Source organism: Castanea sativa, chromosome 3 (genome assembly GCF_040712315.1).
Source record: "Castanea sativa cultivar Marrone di Chiusa Pesio chromosome 3, ASM4071231v1".
NCBI classification, from domain to species: domain Eukaryota; kingdom Viridiplantae; phylum Streptophyta; class Magnoliopsida; order Fagales; family Fagaceae; genus Castanea; species Castanea sativa.
This window is the reverse complement of record NC_134015.1, coordinates 53,595,664-53,612,534: the sequence shown is the minus strand read 5'-3', so window position 1 is coordinate 53,612,534 and position 16,871 is coordinate 53,595,664.

The window sequence follows — 16,871 nt, the reverse complement described above, 5'->3', positions numbered from 1 at the left end:
GGAGGGGGAGGTGGTAAGGATGGGGAAACTTGAGACGTCCCCTTCTTTTTCTCTGCTACTTTAGCAGCCCTATTGGTGAGGAGACCCTCCATTCTTCCCATGTCTTCTTCAAATTCGTCCTCGGGAAGGGCAACCACAAACCCTGCAATTCCAGAGGCCTCGGTGCCTTCTTCCTCCTCGTCGGAAAGTACCACAAACTGGTTCCCGCGAGGTCTCTCGGTGTCTTCGAGATGGAATTGATCTATCTCGTCGTCAAGTGTGTGTGAAGAAGACACCTGCTCTTCTGGAATGACAGTTGCTTGTGAGTGCACAGTAAGGGGGACTGCTGCTATTGGCCGGTTGTACAAAATAGTGTTAGGAGCGTCCGGGAGGTCGCGGTCGTCCAGAAAGTGGGGCCGAGCTACGTTTATCTTCCTTCGTATTCGGTCACCCGCAATTATGGCGTTCTCTATCTCCTGGAAGTCTTTGGAAAGGGGGGTGTACCCTAGAATAAGGTGAGCAGCCCGGAGTTGTAGATCTTCACTAACGAACACCTCGGAGCGAAGTACTCGGTTCAGATCTGCGATGTTACAGTGACTCAGACGAGGACGCACGTGCTGCTTATCTACAAAAAGACGTCAAAACAAACAAACTTGGTCAGATTCACACAGATGTTTAACAAATTTAAGTAAGTACGAATACGCATTTCTGTGTGTGTTAGAAGAGGTTGTGTTGTGGGGAGATTAATCCTACGGCATCGCACCTGGATCCCCCCACTGAACTGGGCAGTGGAGGCCGTCGTACCAGTTCCCAGACACGATCAAGTAGTCGTCCTTCATGCCTTTGTTTGATTTGGGCAGACAGGAGATTAGCCTAACGGTGCTGGACCGAGACTTAATATAATAACCTACCTTAGAAAGTTTATGGGACTCATATAGGAACACGACATTGTGCCATGTGAGGTTTAAACCCATCTGCTCGTTTAGAGCATCTACACTACCCAAAACTCTAAAAACGTTTGGGAGGCATTGATCGGGACACAGTCGGTGGTTGCGAAGGTACTCCCTAGTTACAGGTTTCATTGGAAGGGTCATTCCACCCTCTATAAAGGCTATCATAGGAATGATAACCTCTCCCTCCTTCTTAGAACCGGCCACGGCTGTTGCCGGGCAATATTCTAACCCTACGTCGCTGGGAATATGGTATTTGGCTCTAAAGCCTTCCATCCCAGCGGCGGTATCAACTAGACACTTGAATTTTCCCATTACAGAGGAACGATAGACTAAACTCTAAAAGGGATAGTGTTTGTAGTGATAGCCGAGGACAAATATCGAGGAGAAAAAGGTTAAGAATAGGAGCAGGAACTTACAAGGTTGAAGGAGTGCAAATATCCACGGTTTTCTGCAAGTAAGGTATGATGACTGATGTCTTGATGGGATTACCCCCTGAGGAATTAAATGAAGGCGCAGGTTCCCGAAGCGTCACGACGTGCGAAAAGGCGGCCTCGAAATTATATTTGTCCCGCCTAAAATTTCGTGGAATAATGAGGTCCGTTGGATGTCCATCTCACCGTTGAACGTGAGGGACAAAATGTAACTGGCAGTAATAAATACGCGCGTTGTTCAAAATAAAACCGCCAAATGGCATCTTCTGGGACGCGAAACGATTTCCACACGTGCCATTACTCGCAAAGTGAGTAGAGTAGGTTCTCGTCGGATCAAAACCCTATTTTTCTCCTCGGATGTTGAAAATTAGAGTTTTGAGGGGCTATTGTATGGGGCAAAAAGATCCTGATGGGAACGTGGGCCTTTTGGGCCGTGTTAAAGAAGGCCGACCTGATCCTGGGTTTAGAATTTGTTAGTACTATGGGTCGGCCCATACGCCGAGGATCCGAGGATCCAACCGAGGGTGACCTTACCCTCGGATGAACACCGAAGAACTCGGAATTTCAAAGTAAAGATTAGGGGATGACATGGTTAAGGCCAATGGTTAAAAGGGGGGAGCCCTAGAACGCCCAAGAAGCACCGGTGTTGAAGAAATGTCAAAGATAAAGGCTGCTACCTCCACATTAAAGACCCTGCACCTACCACCCTGGCCGCATTAATGGGGAAGTGACACTTAAACAGTGGAAGGGAAACTTCTAGTTACTGTTCAAAGGCACTAAGAAAAGAAATATCTTGGCTAAGGGAGGAGTTGGGGCAACACGTGTACAAAGTATTAAAAAGAGGAGTATTTAAGGAGGAACCTAGAACAGAAATGGGAGGGACTTTTTGTAATCTAAAAAAGAAAACAGACAAGGAGAAAGATATAATATAAGAACAGCCCTTGGCTTACGTCCGAAGAGGCCAATTTGCAATATTCCTTGTTGTTTCCAAGTATTTACAATCCTTAGTTTGTTATTTAATTCCCACATACTTCTAACCTGGGTTTCAAGCCCACACTCTACAAATTCATATTGTTTAAGGCTCATTGGGCCTGGGCCCATAACTGTTCTTGGGGCCAGGTGCATTTGTGCACTTACATATAGTATGGGTGAAAGGTAAGAAAGTCATACTTAAAAATCCTCCAAGTATAGAGTTTTATGGGATCTCGCGGGAAGGTCTTACCCGTAAGACACTCGCGAAATCCTCTAGGCTGGCACTACTCTTCAGCTTCTAGCATGTGCTTCTCACGTGCTCTTTTCACGGGATACTCTTCTCGCGAGTTAGTCGTGATATTGCATTGATTCTTCATTCATGCTCGATTCTTCGCCAACTTAATACTAAACCCAATACAATAAAATCTCACAAAATACAAGGAACAAATTAAAGCAAATACAACACTTTTTGCCATGGAATAAAGCCAACATAAAACATAGTTGTAAATCACAATTTTACATATGTTATTAAAGTATTTTAATTTTTTTTCTAATATAGATGATGGATTTAGTTATATTAATTTGATTTCTTTTTCAGTCATTTAAGACATATGGAGAATGAACCGTTTGTAAAGAGTACTAGAACAAATTTCAACAACACATTACATTGTTTACAAAATATCCCGTCTTATATAATAATTGAATGTAAAATACATTATGTTTCTTTAAAAAAATAAAATAATAAATTTAAAACACTTTCAAATAACAAATATAGATAGCTTATACAGACTAATTTGTCATTCCTAAATAAATGTGTGTACAACAAAGTGTGTGAATAAGTTTTTCCCCTTTTGATAACATTTTTTCCTCATTTAGAATGCTCCTCTAAGCATAGGATGCTTTTGAACTCATCTTTCTTTGCCTCCATCACTGTTTTATTTGAGAAAAATTTTTCTTTAAAAGTTCGACTAAATAATGATTATTGATTTTTAAATAGCCTCACCATGTTTGTTAATGCTTATGTGTTTTTTTTTTTTTTTTGAGTTAGTTGATACTAATTTATATTTAGTAATTCTCACAATCTTCATTTTTCTCATTTAGTGTTATGTAAAACGTTTTTATTTTGTGATGTTTTGAAATTTAATTAGAAATCCTCCATCAAGGAAACAAAATATAAATAAAAAATTGACATTATTTTTTAATTAAAAAAAACATTTGTATAAGTTAATAGGATCATGAGATTGTGTTTTGATTTTATGCCCTTATTGTTCTTGTTATGTTTATGTTTTGTTTATTATTTATGTTTATGTGTAGCGTAAATGAAATGATATCCTTAATAGATATAATATAATTTAATACATGGAACAAGCTTAGTAATGTATTGTTAAGAAAATCACATCTACAAAAAGGATGAAGATCTACCGAGTTTATTTTGAATTTTATATTCTCATATATCAATGTTTATTTATTTATTTACAATTTTGAGTGGATGAGTGCACGTTGAAGACATAAATTAGCAAAACTTTTAATTACAAGACCACCATATAGAATAGTTTTATTGTTCTACAAAGCAATATAACTCAAGCCTATATAACATAGAAAAATAAAGCTACAAATCAAATAAAAACACTCAGTAAGCTATCATTGAAGGCTATTGAGAATTTTGGAGTACTTATGTAATTTTTATTCCTAGAAATTATGGAGCAATAATAGTGTCAATGATATTATGGATGAAATCCTACATATATTTCTCTCTCAAACCAATTGGACTAGCCTCCTTAACCTAGATTTTTTTAGATGTCCGACCCATATTTAAATCATTGAATTATTATATACATACTTTCTTCATTAACCAAATAACATATCATAATACAATCTTCACTATGTATTTACATGTGTCTCTGTTAACAATTTGAATAATATCAAGTGTAATTTTGTGATGAGTTTTTGATTATCATGAAAATTTCTTTTAAGAGGTTGATAATTTTGAATAATATATTTAAAACTTAAATAGTTAAAAATATTAGCATATTCTAGAGGTACAAAGTAATTTGTGGTACTTGGTACGTTAATGTATCAAATGCCTAAATTTCCTTTATGGTTAATTAAAAACTAGCGCATTCCAATGTTACAAGGTACATGTATGCAACAATATTTTGGATGCTCGAATCTCCAATTTGGTTGATAAAGAGAATAAGTATATGATAATTCCATGGTTCAGATATATATATATATATATATATATATATATATATATATATATATATATATATATATATATATATAAAAGATATGGGTCGAACATTTAGAAGAATCTAGCTTAGGGGATGAGGTCTGGTTGGTTTGAGATCTATATATCTATTTTAATTGGTAATAATTTATATTAGTGATTCTCACAAACTTTACTTTTCCTGATAGTGGTAATTAAAATATTTTTTTCTTTTGGTAATATTTTAAATTTAAATTAGAGATCCTCCATTGAGTAAAAAAAAAAAAAAACTGAAAACTTATTTTTTTAATAAACAATACCAAAAAAAGAAGAAGAAAAAATGTAACATTTGTATAAGCAAATAGGATGATAAGAGAAAAAATGTTGAGTTTTTGCCCTTATTATTGTTGTTGTAATGTTTATTTTTTTATTATTATCTATGTTTAGTAGTCATAGATCCATGAGATGCGTTGAAATAGATAATTATTCTATAATTGTGGTATAATTAATATATAATTTATTCTCTAAAGTTTGTGGAAGATAATTTGTTTTCTCAAAAAATTAAAGAATTTTAAAATTATTTTCCACCTATCCATTTGTACAAATATATCATTTTATTATTTTGGATGTGTTTTATTGATATTATTCCTTTTTGAAGTGGTCCATCTTTTTCTAAATTATGTTATAGTGCATTATATTTTCCTTTTTTCTTTGCTGTACAAATAAACTCTTCAAGTTTCACATTCTCAAAAAAAAAAAAAAAAAAAAAAAACTCTCTACAAGTTCAAATATATTATTCAAAATTTTCAACCTCTTAAAAGAGATTATCATGATAATCAAAACTCATCACAAAATTACAATTGATATTCCTTAAATTGTTGACAGGCACATGTAAATACATAGCAAAGATTGTATTATGATATAAATTCAAATTTTAACTTCCCAAATAACTAAGTATTAATCAAACAAAAATTATGAGAGAGAGAGAGAGAGAGAGAGATAACATTTTTGTTGTGGGGAAAATATGTATAGAATGCAAGAGAAAATAACCAATTTATAGTAAGAAAATGAAGATAAGAAGAGCCAAAATAAAATGAAGTCAAATTGATAAAACAAGAGTGCCATTAAGGTTGAGAGTAGTGAATAGATGAAAATGTCAAAGTGAGGGAGAAAAGTTAGAGAAAATGTAATAGTATAGTACAAATTTAATAAAAGAGAAAGGTTAAAAAAAATAAGAGAAAATTTTAGTTACAAAATTGGTTATAGCTTTAAGTTATAACATTACTTAACATCTTTTTATTGGATGTGAATTTTGATAAATCCATCATTGAATTTCATCTTCTTCTTATATTCTTCATACTTGAAAATTTTCTAGAAAATTAAAGATCAATAGTTATGTCATCAATAAATTGTTTAAATTGCAAGTTTTTATAGTTTAAAATTATTTATAAATCATACAATAAATAATATCTGATTAATATAAAATTTTACGTGTATTAAGAGCAGAAAGATCATGCAATTTCATGGTTATATTTTTAAAATATGTAATAATATTTATTTTATTGAGTAAAGTTGTATCTTTAGGCTACAATTAATTTTGTAACTAAACTTTGTCCAAAAATAAGAGAGAAATGGTTTGAAATATGTGGATGATGTGATTGCTAATGTGGCTCAACATAAGTGTAGAAACAATAAATATTGTGCTTCAAATTATATATATATATATATATATATATATATATATATATATATATATATATATATATATATATATCCACTTTTATTTTCAAGAAATTCTTAATTTTATTCAAGAATGTTGGCTTTCTCTTTTCTCCTGCAAAAACTTGTTCCCTCTTCATCAAGTAATCAAAACTTTGGATTAATGGCCAAACCAAGAATCCATTTGCCAAATAAGGCTTGGTGGCATTTGTTTTATCATTGTAGTTTCAAAATATAAAAAAGGTGGCATTAAATTTTTCAACCAACCAGCACCAAGAAACCAAATCAATCAAAAAAATGACCTTAGTTTCCCTTTGGATGAGATTTCAAAGGGAGCCAGCTACCATGGACCATGTACGGACTGATTTGTCATTCCCAATTTGTCAAGATGTTCCTCTTTTGATAATCTCTCTACTTCTAAGAATGCTCCTCCAAGCATAGGATCCTTTTGACTTGTTTTTGCCTACATTACTGTTCCATTTGGGAAATTTTTTTCATTTAAAAACTCTATAAAACAAGAATTAATTGCGGATTAGGAAGTAGGCGCCATGTTTGATTTGCTAAAAGAGCCTCATTGAACATTGACAAACTCTGAACCCCATACCACCAAGCATCTTAGATTTGCAAATATTTTCCCACTTCACTCAATGAGTTTTTCTCCTCTCACCACGTTGCCCCACCAAAATTCTAGGATTAATCCTTTAAAATATTGACAAAGGTTAAATGGGACTTTAAAAGAACTCATTGTGAAAGTTGGAATTGCTTGCACAACAGATTTTATTAAAACCTCTATCCTCACTTGTGATAGGATCTTCTCTTCCCATCCTTACAACTTTCTCTAAACTCACTCTTTTATATTTGTGAAACTCTCCCTTTTATTCCTTCCTACATGAGATGGAAGACCTAAATACCTCTCAAATTGCTTTATATTCGGAACTCCTGATAAATTTTTAATTAACATTTGCCTTTTTGTTTGGGGTTGAACTATTAAAACAAAGTAGTCTTCTTTTGATTTATTTGTTCTCTCGAGGCTATTTCATATGAAGATAGAATGTTTTGAATTTTTCAACAATCACTTGGGGTAGCCCTGTAAAATAGTAGACTATCATCTTTAAGAAAAATAAAAGGTCGTCAGTCTAGGGCCCTAACGACTAATTGATACTCCCTTTATGTCACCATCTGTATCAGTTTACTAATAAGCCCATGCAACACTTCCGTACACAATAAGAACAAATAGGAAGAGAGGGAGTCTCTTGAAGGATTCCTTTTGTTGGTTTTATAAAACATCGTGGTTGTATATTGACCAAAATTGAATACGATATAGAAGTAATGCATTCTCTCATAACAGCCACCTACTTTTCATTGAAGCCCAATTTATCCATAACTCCCTCAACCCTTTCATATGCGCTGCTCACATTGAGCTTTAGGGCCATATATCTAGTATTTCCTAATCTTTGATTTTTCATATGTTGCAATCAGTGGCAGCTCCAAGATTTTTTTTTTTTTTTTTTCTAGGGTTTCGAAGTGTAGGAATTAGGAATTTGTTGTTGGGGGAGTAAAAAAAAATGATTTTTTTTCCCATGTAGATACAACTTTCATATTCAATACATTAATTTAAAATAGTATTCAAAATGCAATTTAGTATACAATACAACTGTAAGGACATAGTTCGAGCCCAGACTCACAATTAGAAGGGGATGGGTCTGAGAGGCCTTTTTACAATGAAATTTGTAGAAAGAGTGGGCTTGAAATCTAAGTTCTAATGATGTTTAGGTAACAAAGAATGATAGGCTTTGATCACAATGGCACACATGAAGAACTGTTTATATGAATACAAAAGAAATCTTCTCCTCGGACATAAGCCGAGAATGACTTATATTACTTCTTCCTAAAATAGATTACAATTATGGATGGTGAGGTCTCCAGTGTCCTTTTTACTCTCCTTTTCTTTCTTTTCTCCCCCCTTTTGCTTAAGGTTTCCTCTTTCTTTTATACTCTCTTATTCATTTCCTCTTCATCCTTCACGTCACGGTTAGATTGCTCATTTTAGATACTTGTCCCATCCACCTCCCCTGAAGTCTGTGGAGATAGGAGCCAAGTTCCACCATGATGCTCAGGTCTCACTTCCCCATTAATGCGGCCAGAATATCAGTTGCAGAGCATTCAATGCAGGGCAGTGGTAACAGCTTATTTTAGATATTCCACCGCCCTTCTTCTTATCCTCCACATGTACCGTGTCTATCCTAACTTATAGGTTTTTCTAGAACATAGCCTGTGAATATTAACCAACCTTTCTCCTATCTCAGCTTCACATAGCCGATGACACAATCTTCCTCGGACATACTTATTCAAAACATTATCTCTTCTTTATCTAGTATTTTCTTTATGAGTTAACATTCATACACCCTCAGACCATTCAGTGTCCTCGAATTGGGCTTCTAGCCTGAAGAATACTCTTGGGCCACCCCACATATATTCCTAGGCCCAATGACCCTACAACAACTATATTTTACAATAGTCTAAAAAAATTATTAATAGTTTAAAGATCGGCAAGACAACAATCATTGAATGCATAAATAAATAAAATTAAATAATTGAACATACATTTTTGTCAAATTAATAATAATTTATTATATTTATATGTAATATCAAATAAATAAAAATATATGATAAAGAAGAATAGCAACACACCTAAAAGTAGGATTGAGAGCAAACATGAAACTAATAAAAAAAAATAATTGATATAAGTTTTTGCTTTTGAAGTGTATGACTTTTTATACACGTGCTTATTCTCTTGGAAACAGAGCAAGCACAAAAAGATTTCTTGGACTTGGAAATCTATAGAGCACTTATCAAATTACTTGATTAGAAAGAAAGAAAGCATAGAAGGGAGAAATGGAGAGAGAAAATGATGAAAAAAATCATAGATATAGATATAGATTGGTTGGTTGTACAAGTGGTGTAATTCTTTTTTTTTTTTTTTTTGTTGTTGTTAAAAGTGGTGTAATTTTTTGCTAAAGAAGAAGAAAAGTGCAAGAAAAAATTGTTTCATTTCTCTGTCAATGGCAAAAGAAACCAAAGTCCAGAAAGAAGTTTAATTAATTAATTATTTTAATGAAGGAGCAATTTTAAAGACACAACACTTCCACAACAAAATCTAGATGACAAGTTGCTAAAGGTATGTAAAAAAGTGATGTCAGTTGTGTGTCTATATAAAAACCAGTTACAACTTGCCACTTAAGCTTTATTGTAAAATTATTGTGAAAGTAATACTATGATGATTATATTCAAGCTTATTTCAACTATGTTTTAAAAAAATTTAGGATTAAAGTGTTAAAATTTTTATTTTAGGGGGGCAAAAAGCAAATTTTTATTTTTATTTTATGATTAGATATCACCTACCATAAGTAGTAAATATCAAGGAGGGGAAAATAAAGAAGAAAAGGAAAGTTATTGTTAGTATGGTAAGTAAATAATACGGTATACATATATCACCTAGATAATAGTAATTTTGAGAACTATTGTAATTGTCAAAAGGTGACAATAAGCTTATATGTAGTATGACATCCACTGGGAACAAATGGCTTAATCCGGGTGATCCAAACAATTCCATATTTTCACTACCTTCTTAAAATTAAGCAATCAAAGAATTGTATAAAAGGTTAGCAGGATTATAAAAGAAAAAGATTGGAGGGTGCAGAGCAAATTAAGCAGTTAGTAGTGGATTTCTACCAAGGACTACTTGGAACTCCAAATGCTATATCATTGAGAATCAGAGTTCATGGCTATAAGCAGAGGCTACTGACTATGAAATTGAGTAGGCTCTATTCTTCACGGGAGATGATAAAGCCTCTGGACCAGATGGCTTCATTGCAAAAAATTTTAAGCAGGTCTAGCAGACTGTCAAACCTGATGTGGTGGCTGTCATTACATCCTATTGTCAATTCTAGAAAGCTTCTCTTTGAGGTAAACTCAACCCCTATTGCCTTTGTTTCTAAGGTCCCAAATGCCTCAACAATGGCTGACTTCAGACTAATTGAATTCTGTAATGTAGTCTACAAATGTATTACTAAAATCCTTCTACAGACTTAAAGGTTGCTTGGGTTTCTCAGTAAGCTTTAATCAAACAGCTTTTATAAAGGGAAGAAACATCTCAAAAAATGTGTTGCTAGCCTATGAACTTTAATGGGTTGATACATTCATCATGTGATATTGCGTAATGAGTTATCATAAGAATAATTTTCTAGTAGATGTACCATCAAAGCTGATATGAGGAAGGCTTATGTTTCTTTGTCACTGGACAATTTATCCTGATGTACATGATAGCTGCCGCCTACCCAATTAATTTTGTTATCTAAGTGAGGAAGTGCTCACAAAAACAAGCTATTTAATTGGCCTAAATGGGAACATGATTGACCATTTCAATGGAGACAAAGGCCTTAAACAAGGGGAGCCACTTTCCCCTTTCTCTTTGTCATTGTCCTGGAGGTCTTCACTAGAACAATGCAAAAATGGTTTCAGGAGCCTAGCCAATTCAAGTTTCATCCTTATTGCAAGGATTTGAAGATAACTCACCTAAGCTTACAGATAATCTTTTAATATTCACTACTGCTGAGTAATCCTCAATTAAATTAGTGACAGAAAGCCTTGAAGAGTTCAAGTACATGTCTGGTATGTCTATAAATCCCAACAAAAGTGAAGTTTTGTTGTGTTGTGATGTGCCTCAAGCCATAAGAAGCAAATCCTAGAAGCATTGTAATTTAAAGAGGGGTTTTTCCTGTTAGATAAATCTTTCTAATTTGCCCCTACACAAAAAAAAGTACATCATAGTGAACTCATTGGGCATGGCCACGACACCAATCATACCATGGGTTAAAAATGCTATCAATTTATGTACAAGAGGGAGTCATATTGTTGACATCCAAGAGGTTGGTCTTGGTTCTGTATTGGCTATTAACTCTGCATCTATTGATATTGGTTATGTATCCCTTAGCTGGGTCTATCATGAGTCAATTTTATTTTGGTAGTCCTCCAAGTGTCGAAGGTGAGATTGTAAAGGTGGCTGACCCTTTTCTGTAGTTTTCTTTTCTTCAATCTTTTATTAATTCAAAAAAGAAATCCAAGAGGTTGGACTCGATAATTAGAGTTAAATTCACCCTTTTGATTTTAATTTTTTTTAAAGAAAGAGTTTCATAATTTTTATTCATGAATATTGGCTCTCTGAACTTGTACCCTCTTCATCAAGTAATCACCGCTTTGGGTTAATGGCCAAATCAAGACATCCTTTTGCCAACTAAGGTTTAGTGGCATTTGTTTGATCATTTTAGTTTCAAAATGTAGAAAGCTGGCATCAATTTTTTCATCCAACCAGCACCTAGAAATGGAATCAATCAAAGAACTAACCTTAGCTTCCCTTTGATGGCGTGTAAGACTAGAGAAGTGACACGTGGATGAGATTTCAAAGGGAGCCAACTATTGGACCATATACAGATTGATTTGTCATTCCCAATTCGACAAGATACTCCTCTTGGAAATTATGACTTCAAGTTAGAGTATAGTTCTGTGTGTGTAAGTATGTGTACAACAAAGTGCGTGCAAAATTTTTGCCCCTTTCGACAACATCTCTACCTCTTTTAGAATGCTCATCCAAGCATAGGATGCTTTTGAACTCACCTTTGCCTCCATCACTATTCCATTTGAGAAAATTTTCCTTTAAAAAATTTATAAAACAAGGACTGATGATTATGAAGTAGCCTCACCATGTTTATTAATACTTATGTATCTTTTTTTTTTTTGGGGTTAATTAATACTAATTTATATTAGTGATTCTCACAATCTTTACTTTTCTCATTTAGTGGTATGTAAAACATTTTTTTTGTGATATTTTAAATTCAAGTTAGAGACCCACCATCGTGGGAAAAAAAAAAGAGAAAAATTGATCCTTTTTTTTTTTTTTAATTAAAATACTAAAAAAAAAAAACATAACATTTTTATAAGTCAATAGGATCATGAGATTTTTTTTTTTTTTTTTGAGTTTCTGCCTTTACTATTGTTGTTGTTATGTTTATCTTTTTTGTAAAAATATTATTTATGCTTATGTATAGCTTAAATGGATTGATTTCCTTAATAGATAGAATAAAACTTAATACATAGAATACAAGCTTAGTAATGTATTGTAAAGAAAAGCATATCTACAAGAAATTGGATGTGAAATCAATTGTAAATGTCTTAATTAACCACTGTTTCCATTATTGTACGGAATTTTTTTCTCCTTTCAAAAGCTCAAAAAGTGTGTTACACTCTTACTCAATTAAGTGTTGTTTTATGTTTCTGTTTATACTGCTCTAAATCATCAATGAAGTTCTTAGCCTCTGTTTGGTTCTAGAGAAAATAGAAGGAAAAAAGTGTTGATGAACTAAAATCAAATTTATCTTCTTCCATTTAGATATAGTCTTATGAAGGATTTGGTTGCTCCTTATGGAAATTGACTGAACTATTTGATAGAAATTAAAATTTGAATTTTGAAGTTGATCTTTGTCCATGAAGGAGTCACTTAGCATTGACCTCTAATTCAATTAGCAATTAATTCTAAAAAAGTTAGCCTTTTGAAAAACATCAACTGTTTAAGTTTGTTTACGCTTCATTTCTATAGTTCTATTATAATTTTCCAATCTCTCTTAAGCCAATTATTTCGTACTAAATAGGCTTTTAGAAAATTTTGCCTCGTTACTTGGTTCGTTGGACTCTAACTCTGAATTTATGTGATGGGGAGTCGCATTCTGAAATTGCCAAATTGGTGCTTAATTGTTATTTGTGCTTTAATGAAGGGGAATGAAAATTTGAAATTGGTGCTCAATTATTGTTTTTGATTCTGTGAAATAGATGCTCAATTGCAAAAACTTGATGCCAAATTTAAGTTGTAATCACCATTTTCATGGAATCATAGGTGCTTAAAGGGTGTATTTGTGGAATATGAGAGCAGGAGTTTTGAGAAGCTGGCAACCTCAATGAAAGCTAATCCAAGCAAAGCAATGCAAGCAGTCTAGAAGTCATTCTTGATAAAATATGCTAGAGGCAGAAAAATAGAGAATTTGTGAAAATTGAACAACCAAGGATAAAGACAACGGGGAACAGTAGAAGATGCAGAATTTTGCCAGTGTATTATCTTGATTTGTATTTCCAATGAATGAAAAATAATGTTGCATAATTGTATCCTATTTACATTCTTATCCTTAAAGAAATTTTGGTGTTGGTTGTGTTTCTACTTTCAAATAAACATCAGTGATTTCTAATTTTCATCATGAACAATATTTGCTATACAATTAGGAATATCTTCTAGCCATATGACCTCATCATTCAAGAATTGTGCATGTCTTGCTAGTGTATGAGGTGCAAAATTCACATCTCTGCATGTATGCTAAAAGGCCAAGCTTCCTACCTGACTTGCTAGGTGTCTTATGTTCTCTATGATGTGACCAATAGCTATGAACAGTGAACACTATTTGCATTTGCAATAAGCATCGACTACAAGTTTAAAGCTTAAGATGTTATCCTTACTCCTTTTAAGCTTATAAGCCTTGAAACAAGCATTGTATAGAAGTTGCAAACAAAAGATCAATTTTACTATAATATAATTACAGTCTGAACTTGGAGCCAAACCACCAATTGTACATATGCTATTTTATGACATGGAATTTAACCTTGAGCGTAATATTGATAATGCAAACAACAAATCACGGTTTTCTACTCCAATTCCATACTCCTATCTCCATTAACACTAAAACTATAGTTAATCCATAACTTTCACTTGGCAACAAGTCAAAATAAATCCAAAGAGAAAAAATGTACTCCTCAAAAATGAAATAACAAACAAAAGAAGCTTGGGGTCAGGATAAATGACACTTGGGGGATTTAACACTGACACATGATTTGATAAGCCAATCATTTCATTAGCTCTATCATGCTCCACAACTTCATTTTCTTCCAAATTTGCATTTGAACCCAACTTTGATGACTCTCTTTCAATTTTTTCATCAAGTTCCAATAGTATCTTTTGACAAATGCTTTTAAGGCTATCATCCCCTTGGCTTTTGGATACGATTGTATTAGCTATACGTTACATGCTATTAAACCACACTATCTCTGCCTCTTTAGCATTGCCACTTGAATGATTGTCTTGTTCATAAGCCATCATCTCTTTCTTAGCCTCCTTTGTCCAACGTTTCAAAATGTATTGGCTTGGAATTTTAGTCAAATTTTTTAAATTGAAGACCCGCAATGCATGACAACAAAGAATTCCCAATGGCTCAAATTTCTTACAAGAACAAGAAATGTTGCTATTGAAATGATCAAAAAGGACAATGCGTACTCTTTCACTATCTTCTTCTTTCACCTCAAAGACATCAATTGTATCTTGACAATCAACTTGCTTTCACTTTATTGCAAGGCTATTAAGGAATTCATATTCAAATAATCTGAATATCTTACATGTGTAAACTTGAGTTGCATGACCCAAAATACCATTCTTCTTAACTACTCTTTGGGGGGCGCCTTGTTGTATTTGCTATATTATTCAAAACATGGTTTGTGTTTTCACTCCTCAAGGAAGCTTTAAATTCAGTTGTAAAACTATCCTTAGTGAATGCAGTGCTCCATTTATGTTGGATTTTATACATCATATTAAGCCAGTGATGATCTTCAAGATTAAACTTATGCATCATTTTATCCCATGTGTTTTGAAATTCTAATTCTGAATCACAATATTTTTGTCACTTGTTCCACAAGGACTGAAACTCTGAATTAGAATTTAACTCTCCAAAGTAGGAAGGTGCATTTTTTGAAATATGCCACAAACATAGTTGACGATGTGTGTTTAAAAACACTTCCTCAATAGCATTTGACATGGCTTGATCTTGGTCAGTAAAAATTGTTATTGGAGATCGATTCCCCATAGAGTCTAAGAATGACTTGAACAACCTTTTGAAAGAAGTAGTGGTTTCATCCAAAAGAAATGCACATCCAAATATTACATTCTACCAATGGTGATTAACACCTACAAATGGAGCATAAATCAAATTTTATCTATTGGTGCGATAAGTAGTGTCAAATACCATAACATCTCCAAAACAATCATATCAACCCTTGATCTTCCATCTCTCCAAAAAAAATTCGTCATGCGATTTTCTTGATCTACTTGAATCATGTAAAAAAAAAACATGGGATCTTCTATTTGCCTTTTCTTAAAATGATTCAATAGGCTTTGAGCATCTCTAGCACTAATCGTTGACAACTTTTTTGTGTTCACATGATTATAACAATCTTTTTCAGTGAAGCCCACATTCTCACTCCCTCCAACTTCTTCAGTTAAATACGAATAAGTATTCTTTGTACTCATATTAGCATTCACCATGGAATCAATTATACCTGCCTTAGGTTTTGAAATATGACGACCAGATTTTAACAAATGTCTCTCTGATGGTAGTGCAAGTTTATGATTATGCTTTGGATTAAATGCAGTAACCCTCCGCACATTATTTTCAACTGTGAAACAAATAAATACTTTACAGCCAGTTCTAGTCTCCAGTTTCTTCCAATTTTTCTCTTCATAAGGATCTTCATCTATTTTAAAACCCCCTTTAGAACATAGAAATTCATGTTGCCTTATGTTCTTTGTCCCATTAAAATATCTAGGCTTTCCTTTCCGTATACTAAAACATGTTCATGATGCATAGTTATTGTATAAAATGTATGCTTCATCTTCAGAATCTGTCACCTTATCCAACAAATTTTCATCGTTATTTTCTAGTCGTTCAACGAACAAACAGTCCTCTTCAATTCCTTCAATATCACTTAAATTGCAAATAACTACAATAATTTTTATGAAAAATATAAATGTTAGAAATAAAATATTAAGGAATTTACAATACAATAATTATCTTATATGTGCAATTTTTTACGTGGTCTTAAAGGCCTATGGTATGCTTTATTACAAAGCTTCCCCACATCTAGGCACAAATATAATTATAAATTAGACATAGTTACCAATATAAAGATGAATATATTATTTATTCCTATCATATTATATATATATATATATATATATATATATTTATATACACACACATAAATTTAGTATATAATAACAAAAAAACAAAAACAAAAACATATATCACTACACATATTTTATTTGGGAGCAAACACTGTTATATATTTTATTTGGGAGCAAACATATCACAACAAAACAATAAATTCATACCTCAATACATTTTTATATATTTTATTTAAGAGAAATGATATGTCCACAACATTTTTACAACAAATCCTAAATGACAAATTGTTACTGATTGTTATTGTTGGGGAAAAAAATAATTTTCATGTTAGGTTCAAATTTAAATCAATAACAACTAACCACCTGTGATTTGTTGTGAAAATGTTGTAAAAATGTTGGGAACAAACATATCACAACAAAGCATTAAATTCATACCTCAATACATTTTTATATGTTTTATTTGGGAGTAGACATATCACAACAAAGTATTAAATTTTTCACCTAAAAAAAAAGGGCATTAAATTCTAACCTCATTACATTTCTATATATTTTATTTAGGA